The sequence below is a fragment of the Schistocerca nitens genome, chromosome 4, assembly GCF_023898315.1.
Source record: "Schistocerca nitens isolate TAMUIC-IGC-003100 chromosome 4, iqSchNite1.1, whole genome shotgun sequence".
Lineage (NCBI taxonomy): Eukaryota > Metazoa > Arthropoda > Insecta > Orthoptera > Acrididae > Schistocerca > Schistocerca nitens.
The window spans coordinates 488719271-488728372 of record NC_064617.1 but is presented as its reverse complement, the minus strand read 5'-3'; the positions used below and the strand labels follow the sequence as shown (position 1 = coordinate 488728372).

The 9102-nt window shown below is 43.5% G+C and overlaps 1 non-coding gene across 1 annotated transcript; it reads left to right on the top strand.

Moving 5' to 3' along the window:
* The first annotated feature begins 1751 nt into the window (after nucleotides 1-1751).
* Trnan-guu (transfer RNA asparagine (anticodon GUU)) lies at nucleotides 1752-1824 on the top strand. Its single transcript has one exon. It is a non-coding gene; the product is annotated as a tRNA-Asn (tRNA).
* Nucleotides 1825-9102: the final 7278 nt, after the last annotated feature.

Here is a 9102-nt window from a genome sequence, read left to right as displayed (position 1 = left end):
TTCGGCTAGGTCTAGCCATTGTCAACGCACTATTTTCTAATCTCGATGCATGTCAGTTCCCTGCTGTTCGGGCGTCAGTCACAGTCCTTTGAATACTACTGTATAAATAATACTTTAGTAAGTAAATAATACTTTATGTTCTAATCTCGATGCATGTCAGTTCCCTGCTGTTCGGGTGTCAGTCACAGTCTTTTGATTACTACTGTATAAATAATACTTTATATACATTCCTTTTTATTATTTACATATTATTTATTTTATATTATTTATATATTATAATATATACAAAGTATTATTTATGCAGTAGTATTCAAAGGACTGTGACTGACGCCCGAACAGCAGGGAACTAACATGCATCGAGATTAGAAAATAGTGCATTGCTAATGGCTAGGCACTAGCTGAAATCTCGCTTTTCGTAATAAAACCTGCAAAAAAAGGACGACTGATTGCTGCGCTCTATAATTTATAAAAACTTTGAACATTACAAAAGGACAGATGAACACTTCAAAGAAAACTTGAGAAAGTGGATCAGGAAAAAGAGATAAAGACACTTTCAAAGAAAACAGGAAAATTTTGCGACTATATGGGCTTGGAGATCAATTAACCGGTTTTGACAAGGGGATCGCTGAGAGGGGTAAGAAAATTGGGGAGGACATAAAAAGTCCAAAGCAAAAGCTACTCAAATAGTTGATGAGCAAATTTGTGGCAGCGTCAATAAAATAAGCACGTTGCCTCAACAAGTGAAAGGCACAACGAATGAGCTGCATAAAATTGCAGATATAATCAAGGTATGAAAAGATGAAGTTACAGAAGAAAAATCTCAGGTTTGAGGAACAACTCGAGCAGCTGGCATCACGCAGCGAAGCGGAATCAGACGTAGAAGATTATTCATATAATCAAATTAACGCCATCAGTTCTAACGAGCGAAGAGTTTATGTCACGGATTATGAGCCTTGATTCACCGCCCGCCCTGACAACCGACACAAAGCACATAAATAAAACATGTCGAATGTAATATGGCGCATCTCACAGAAATTCACCTAGCGATTGAAGAACTATTGTCTAACTCGAAGAAGCAGAACAAGGCAAAGATTTGCAGAAGTGGTGAATTGTTCAACAAATGGAAAGACAGAATGATGAATTAGTAGCGCAAACAGAAGAACAATATGCAAAAACCCAACAGATTTTGGAAAATAATGGAAGGAAAATGGAGAAATACATCACTGAATTAGCGAATAAGATGGTAGAGCATGCCATCAGAACGAGGAGGTAGTGTTTGCAAAGATAGACGAGCAGGTGCATTTACAATTATAGTGCTTGGGTGCCGCATAGTTACTACAGAAGTGTGAAACCAGGTAGATAGTAATAGGATGAACTAAAGTCTATAATTAGGGTAAAAGACGAAATCAGCTAAGATGTAGTCAGTTGTTGTCAGGTCTTCGAAGGAAGCGCTTGCAATACGAATTCATGACTTCCAGATACTGGTGGCTCCAGTATGCCCATGTCGACACGTCTGACTGTCTATACATGAGGTACATAGGGGCCTGAAGGTGGCATTTGAAGTGCCGAAACTGATTATGAAAATAAAATGAAATAAAATAACTTCTCAAATCGCACGGATGTTTGGCGGTTCTCCCTGTTGAAAACTACGTCCTCCAGGTGCAAGCTCGCACCTGCCAGCTGCCGGAAGCTCCCCCCTTCAAAGAGGGTGAGCTGGGTATGTTCTACCCGAAGGAAAACGAAATACATTGAGCAGGATGGCGCAGTTGGGAGCGCATTGGGCTGTTAACCCGAAGGTCCGTGGATCAAAACCACGTCCTGCTACAAATTTTAATTTCTTCTGCTCTGGTACCAACGTAGCTCGGTATAGTCGCAAAATTGTAAAACTTGTCACTGTACCGATAATGTATTATATCCATTTAATATGTGTAACATGCAATGCCAACAGTAATTGTACGCTGCAGATTCGTTTATAGTTTCCCATACGTCTCTGTTCCTCTAATTCATCCATTCCTCCACTCATTCTAATTGTGAATGCGTACATGGAGCAACGAGAACCGTTGAGATCGAGAATGAGTGTTTCGTTGTGCAATAGAGAGTGCAGTGATTTCCTGATTGAGATTTTAAGACAAACCACGAATACAAGTAGAAACCTCTATTTTACTTGCAGTGCTCGTATCATCTGAGTTAGATGGGCTCGCTTCCTCTCCATCCTCGTAACTTCAAGCAGCCGCTACTTCTCCTGCACTTTAAATACTTTACACGTTCTGTTTTCCAACTTGGTGGACCACTACTTCTACGAGAAAGATCATTGCTCATGAACGGTAAGGGGAAACGTGTTCAGACATAATTCGGCACACAATTTTTTAAAGTTTTACTGAGATTTTTTATTTTGTGCCGGAGAGGGGTTACCAATCTTCGGACTGGTTGGGGATGAAGCCCGCCACGTCGATTCTCCTATGGCAATCTCTCATATCAAAGTACTATTTACACCCAACTTCCTCAACTATTTATTGCATATACTCGAATTTCTATCCCTGTCTTTCCAGACAGTTTTTGCCCTGTTTGGCTCCCTCTGGTAGCGCGGAATTGTCCCGGATGTGTTAACATATGTTCCATCACCTTGGCCTTTCTTCTTGGGTCGTATTTTACACATATCCTTTCCTCCCAGATTTTAACATCATTCTATAGCATAACAACTCGAATACTTCGACTCTGATACTTTCCTCTTTTTACACGTCGACCATGAATCACTTTCATACGGTCTTGTAATCCAGAAGTACACTCTCGAAAAATTCTTCCTCGAATTAATTTCTATGTTAGATACAGACAGAAAATTAATGACGAAAGCTTTCTTTATCTGTGCTAGTCTGCTCTGTATATCTCCCTTGCTTCGTTCGTCATTTCTTCCGGGACACCAGAATTCCTTCACTTCGTCTACTGCACGCTGATTTCCGACTATGCTGATGACATATCCAAGCTGATGGCTTTCTAATCATGATTTTAGTAACTATAATTGCATATTCAGAACATACTTAAAAATTTCATTTAATGTTACAAATTATTTTCGGACTGAACCAAACCATTCACCAGTGCGCCTTGAGATGGCTGGCGCGAAACAGGCCAACTCACAAAAAAACAATTCGCTTCCGTGCTGACAGTATGTGGAACTTACAATTTCTATTATTATGTACTTAAAAGTGAACTACAGTTTGAAATAGCCTCAGAAAATATCTGTAAAAAGCCATTTTTCTGATAGGAGTCCTACAGGCTGTACATGTGCGTCGTGGACGGTTATCAGGTTCGCATAAAGTTGAATTAAATCTTGAATTGTCACGGAAAACGTTTCCGTACGTACTGCGTAGTCATCAAAACCACGTAAAGCACTTTCGTATACTTTGATGGTGCTCGTCAACTTATGATTAGAATCCGCGATCTTTAATGGATAGTTGCTTTCAGACCGCCTCTCGAGTGGTTCATTACAATAATAATTCATTTTATGAATTTTTTATTGACACCATTAAAAATCAGGTGGCATCCTATAACTCCGAGACTTTCATCGTAGTAGCGTTGAGGTGTTCCCATTCTCCATTCCATTATCCACTTTTCATCGATCACACATTATTAGGTCTACAACTTTGCTTCCGCTGTTTTCCAATAGAGGGCAGCAGTAGCGGCAAGTGGTGTTCAGAGAGCCTGTATACAGAGAGAGAGGCCATAGGTGAAGTAGCCCGTGATTGGTTGATTAGCTTTGGCAGAAAAATAGCGCCAAACGTCTCTCGCGCTTCCTATGTTCGCCGTGCTTTTGAGTTGAATTGAAGTTCAGAGGACTTTTGGAAACGATTAAAAGGTATTTGAATTATTGAGAGACTTGTTATGCGTTGTGCATGCATGTTCGATTTAGTTGTATATCGTTTTTAGTACTTAATTAGCGTTTGCGATCTTAAATACGAGTTGAAATAATGAAGCGTTTTGTGATGAAATCGGTAGGCCTACATGTTTGAAGTAAACACGTTAGTAATTGTACAATATTGTTTTTGACATCTGTAATTCGTTCTGCAGACGTTCGTAAACGATGCCAGGTTGTGCTGCATTTGGTTGTTCCAATAGAGGCGAAGGTGGATTTCGCATGTTAGCATTTCCACGCAATGAAGAAAGACGAAAGCAGTTCCCAGTCAACAGAGCTGACATAAATCAAACAGGAGCTTTGTGGAAACCAATCAAGTAGTCTTATCTATGCGGAGTAAATCGTTTTTGCATTTTACTACATATAAAACAACTTGCAACATACATAGTTAAATTTGAAAACAGACCTGTAAATTGGCTGTGTGAAAACTATTATAACACATTATTCTTATAAACAAAGGCATTTAACGAATGATTTCGCCATATTGTCTTGTGCTTTTGATTCGGTGAGTGTGTACTCCACTACTCCACTACTGGCCATTCAAAAGTCCCGCCCGCAGTTTGGCAGAAAAATGGCCGCCGTATCGTCCGGTTGGCAACTCTCTCCCTATACATGCTCTCTAGTGGTGTTCAGGTGTAATATAGTAAGCTTAGGCATCTGTAAACATAATGACATAAAAATGTTAGTCGATTTGTGATTGCATCATAAGGCTATTCCCGATTAAGTACGTCGACTTACGTAACCATTTCTCGCCATTTGCGGGAAGTTTTAATTTTCTGCTTTAACATGATGAAATCTTCGGCTGTTGCTCTTAAAATGCTGGGTAAGACCAATGGTGAGGTAACTATCAGAGGAAGAACGTGCAGAGAATGTTTTCAACGCCTTAAGAACGGAGATTTTGACGTCGAAGACCAGCATGACGCGGGAAGACAGAACGTTTCCGTTGCTACTGAAACAGAGGAAGACAGTCACAGGACATCATTATCGAAAGCAGCTGATGCGTTCGAGCCTGGCTCTGAAACAGAAACGGCCACAATACAGCGATGGACACGTAAAGGTAATTTTGTATAAGGTCAGTGCTCGACCCCATGTCGCAAAACCCGTCAAAATATACATGGAAACGTTGAAATGAGAAGTCCTATCCCTCCCGTCGTATTCTCCATACGTTACTCTCTCTTACTACGACCTTTTTCGAACAGTGGCATACAGTCTGGCTGACCAGCGCTTCAAATCATATGAACAAGTGCAAAATTAAATCGATTCATGGATCCCCACAAAAGATGCCCAGTTCTTCCGTCATGGGATTCGTATGCTACCCGAAAGATGGGAGAATGTAGTGACCAGCGATGGGCAATACTAGTAATCATAATTTTTTTCTAAGTTTTTCACAATAAAGTCCCGAACTTCGAGAAAAAACGGCGGAAGAGAAGTTGTAGACCTTGTAGTATCACGAATGAGATGGTAGTAGTAAGACAGAGAGGGAGACAGTGAGAGACGAGACAGTACTCATAGGACCGAACGAAGGAGATTGTCGCTGTAAGTGAGGAGACAGTGCCAATTAGAAACAAAGAAATAGTGACAATGGGTTGTGCTGATTGAGTGAGTGAGAATGGACAAGTGGGATTAGGTGGGTATGAGCGATTTACAGCAGTGGGCTAGTGGATGTGAGCGAATTACAGCTTTGATAGCTTGTGATGGTGAGAGATGAGCTGCATGTTAACACGAGGCGAGTATGTTCATAAGCTAAGGTTTTTGAAGGTGCTGAGGAAGGTAGAATGAGGCACCTGGCACGCCACATTTCAGTCAGGCTCTTTTAAAAAGGGACATACCCGTCTTTTTCGTGCTCCGATAGGCGCATTTTTTGCTGGTATTGAATGGCTCGGTCTGGTGGGAGGTTGGAGTAGAACACTGGACTTATGCGTCGCTAGTCGCCCACACCACACCAACCGTTATACACTGAAGCGCCAAAGAAACTGGTATAGGCATGCGTATTCAAATACAGAGATACGAAAACAGGCAGAATACAGCGCTGCGGTCGGCATCGATTATGTAAGACAACAAGTGTCTGGCGCAGTTGTTGGATCGGTTGCTGCTGCTGCAATAACGATTAGCAAGATGTAAGTGAGTTTAAACGTGGTGTTATAGTCGGCGCACGAGCGATGGGACACAGCATCTCCGAGGTAGCGATGAAGTGGGGATTTTCCCGTGCGACCACTTCACTAATGTACCGTGAATATCAGGAATTCGGTAAAACATCAAATCTACGCCGTCGCTGCGGCCGGAAAAAGATCCTGAAAAAACGGGACCAATGACGAATGAAGAGATGAGTTCCACGTGACGGAAGTACAGCCCTTCCGCAAATTGCTACAGATTTCAATGCCGGGCCATCAACAAATGTCAGTGTGCGAACCATTCAACAAAACATCATCGATGTGGACTTTCGGAACGGAAGGCACACTTGTATACCCTTGATGGCCGCACGACACCAATTTTTCGCCTCGCCAGGGTCCGTCAACACCGACATTGGACTGCTGATGACTGGAAACATGTTGCCTCGTCGGACGAGTCTCGTTTCAGATTGTATCGAGCGGATGGACGTGGACGGTTATGGAGACAATCTCATGAATCCATGGATGCTGCATGTCAGCAGGGGACTGTTCAAGCTGGTGGAGGCTCTGTAAAGGTGTGAGGCGTGCGTAGTTGGAGTAATATAGGACCCCTGATACGACTCTGACAGTTGACACGCATGTAAGCGTCCTTCCTGATCAGCTGCATCCATTCATGTCCACTGTGCATTTAGGTGGGCTTGGGCAGTTCCAGCAGGACAATGCGACACCCCAAACGTCCAGAATTGCTACATAGTGGCTCCAGGAACACTCTTCTGAGTTTAAGCAATTCCGCTCGCCACCAAGGCCCCCGGACATGAACATTAGTGAGCATGTCTGGGAACCTTGCAACGTGCTGTTTAGAGGAGATCTCCGCCCCCTCGTACTCTTACGGATTTATGGACAGTCTTGTAGGACTGACAGTGTCAGTTTTCTCCAGCACTACTTCAGACATTAGTAGAGTCCATGCCACGTCCTGTTGCGGCACTTCTGCCTTCTCGCGGGGGCCGCACGATAGTAGGCAGGTGTACCGGTTCCTTTGGCTCTTCAGTGGAAGTGTCTGAGAGCAACGCAGACCGTTAAGAACTGGAAGTCGTGTCTGCGGCCACTGGACACACCTGTGGAGACAGCTGTGTCCCCGCTCTGAGCTTTCTCAGCGGGTTTTCCGATGGCAGGCAGGCGCGTCTGTTGTGCGAGTCACTGTTGGCCCCGGCTGGCGAGACACGTTCCACTTTCGACACTGTCTGCGGCGAGACAGGAGACCTGTCTTGAATAGGGAAACTGCGTCCTAAAGGCGCCAAGGCTGTCTCGCCATTTGCCTTCCACACGGCCATTCACGGCGGGCATTCGTTTCGGTAATACATTTGATGAAAAGTACACTGCTAGTCATTACAACTGTATCATAGTGAGGGCGACATGCAGTAAACGCCAATCTGACATGAAGTGTACTACGCGTATAAGATTTCATGCGCAAATTATTTGCACCTCAGCGAAACTGCACGAACTACTCGTAGGAAGCAGCATAACCATCTATATTCTGTAAACAGGGTGTTCCGAAACTATTGGTTCAAATTAATGCAGGAGGTAAACGCCAAAACACATATATTTTGATCTGGAACGTATGGTCCCTGTAGTCAACCGGTAATGTTACGGAACAATTTGTTAGCGGCGCTGAAGTAAGTTACTGTGTCAGTGTCTTCGACTGTGAATGTGTACTGACATTCAAAACTGCTGCGTGTGCGGGTGGTTGGCTCTGATATCCGCTTGGAAACAAACCGATTCATTCCCAAGTATGTTCTTCCAGCACGCTGGGGCGCCAGCTAATTTAAGCATTGTCATTAACCATTCAACTGCCAAGGTCGCATAAAACTATTTTAAGACAGCCGGTTGCAGGAGACTATGTTGTCATCTTCACATCTTAAAATCATTAGTTGTAAAACATGTGCATTTTACGCTGATCTCACACAGAAGATGTCAAGTGGATAAAAGCAGCACACTGTAAAAGATTTGCCATCGCTAAAACAATTAAAAACGTAAATCACCTTGTGCAGCAGGCTACGTTCACATACATCGCCCTTCTATTCCCTCAAAATGAGAAAATTAAGTCATTTCAGCATTGGTGTGAGGAATCATCTAAGAGATATCTTCGGGAACCGAGGTTTCGGCCGAGGTGGCCACCCAGTTCACATGACCTCACGCGTTTGCGTTTCTTCTTTTGGGGGCATGAAGTAGCTGGTGTATGAGACCGTTGTGAAAATAGAAGAATACCACGTCGCTAGAATTTACATTGCTGCTCGTAGTACTGTGACAATCAAAGATCCGACAATGAACTGCCTGCACACAGTCCAATCAGTGATCACGCATTCCAGTAGTTTCTGTGGATGACACTCATGTAATCAGCGTGCTAAACTACCTTATGTGGAAGTCGTCCCTAGCATCAGAAACTGCCGTCAGGGCAGTATGCACCATAACTAAGTATGAAAATTCCTGGCAGATTAAAACTGTGTGCCCGACCGAGACTCGAACTCGTGACCTTTGCCTTTCGCGGGCAAGTGCTCTACCAACTGAGCTACCGAAGCACGACTCACGCCCGGTACTCACAGCTTTACTTCTGCCAGTACCTTGTCTCCTACCTTCCAAATCTGCCAGGAAGTTTCATATCAGCGCACACTCCGCTGCAGAGTGAAAATCTCATTCTGGAAACATCCCCCAGGCTGTGGCTAAGCCATGTCTCCGCAATATCCTTTCTTTCAGGAGTGCTAGTTCTGCTAGGTTCGCAGGAGAGCTTCTGTAAAGTTTGGAAGGTAGGAGACGAGGTACTGCAAGAAGTAAAGCTGTGAGTCTCCTTCGGTAGCTCAGTTGCTAGAGCACCTGCACGCGAAAAGCAAAGGTCCCGAGTTCGAGTCTCGGTCGGGCACACAGTTTTAATCTGCCAGGAAGTTTCATATCAGCGCACACTCCGCTGCAGAGTGAAAATCTCATTGTGATAACTAAGTATGTTCATTTTGATGTTCTCTATCTTCCATATTTATTTGAACGAATAGTTTCGGGACACCCTGTATAAGAAAAGAATACTTGCATGCTTATGTA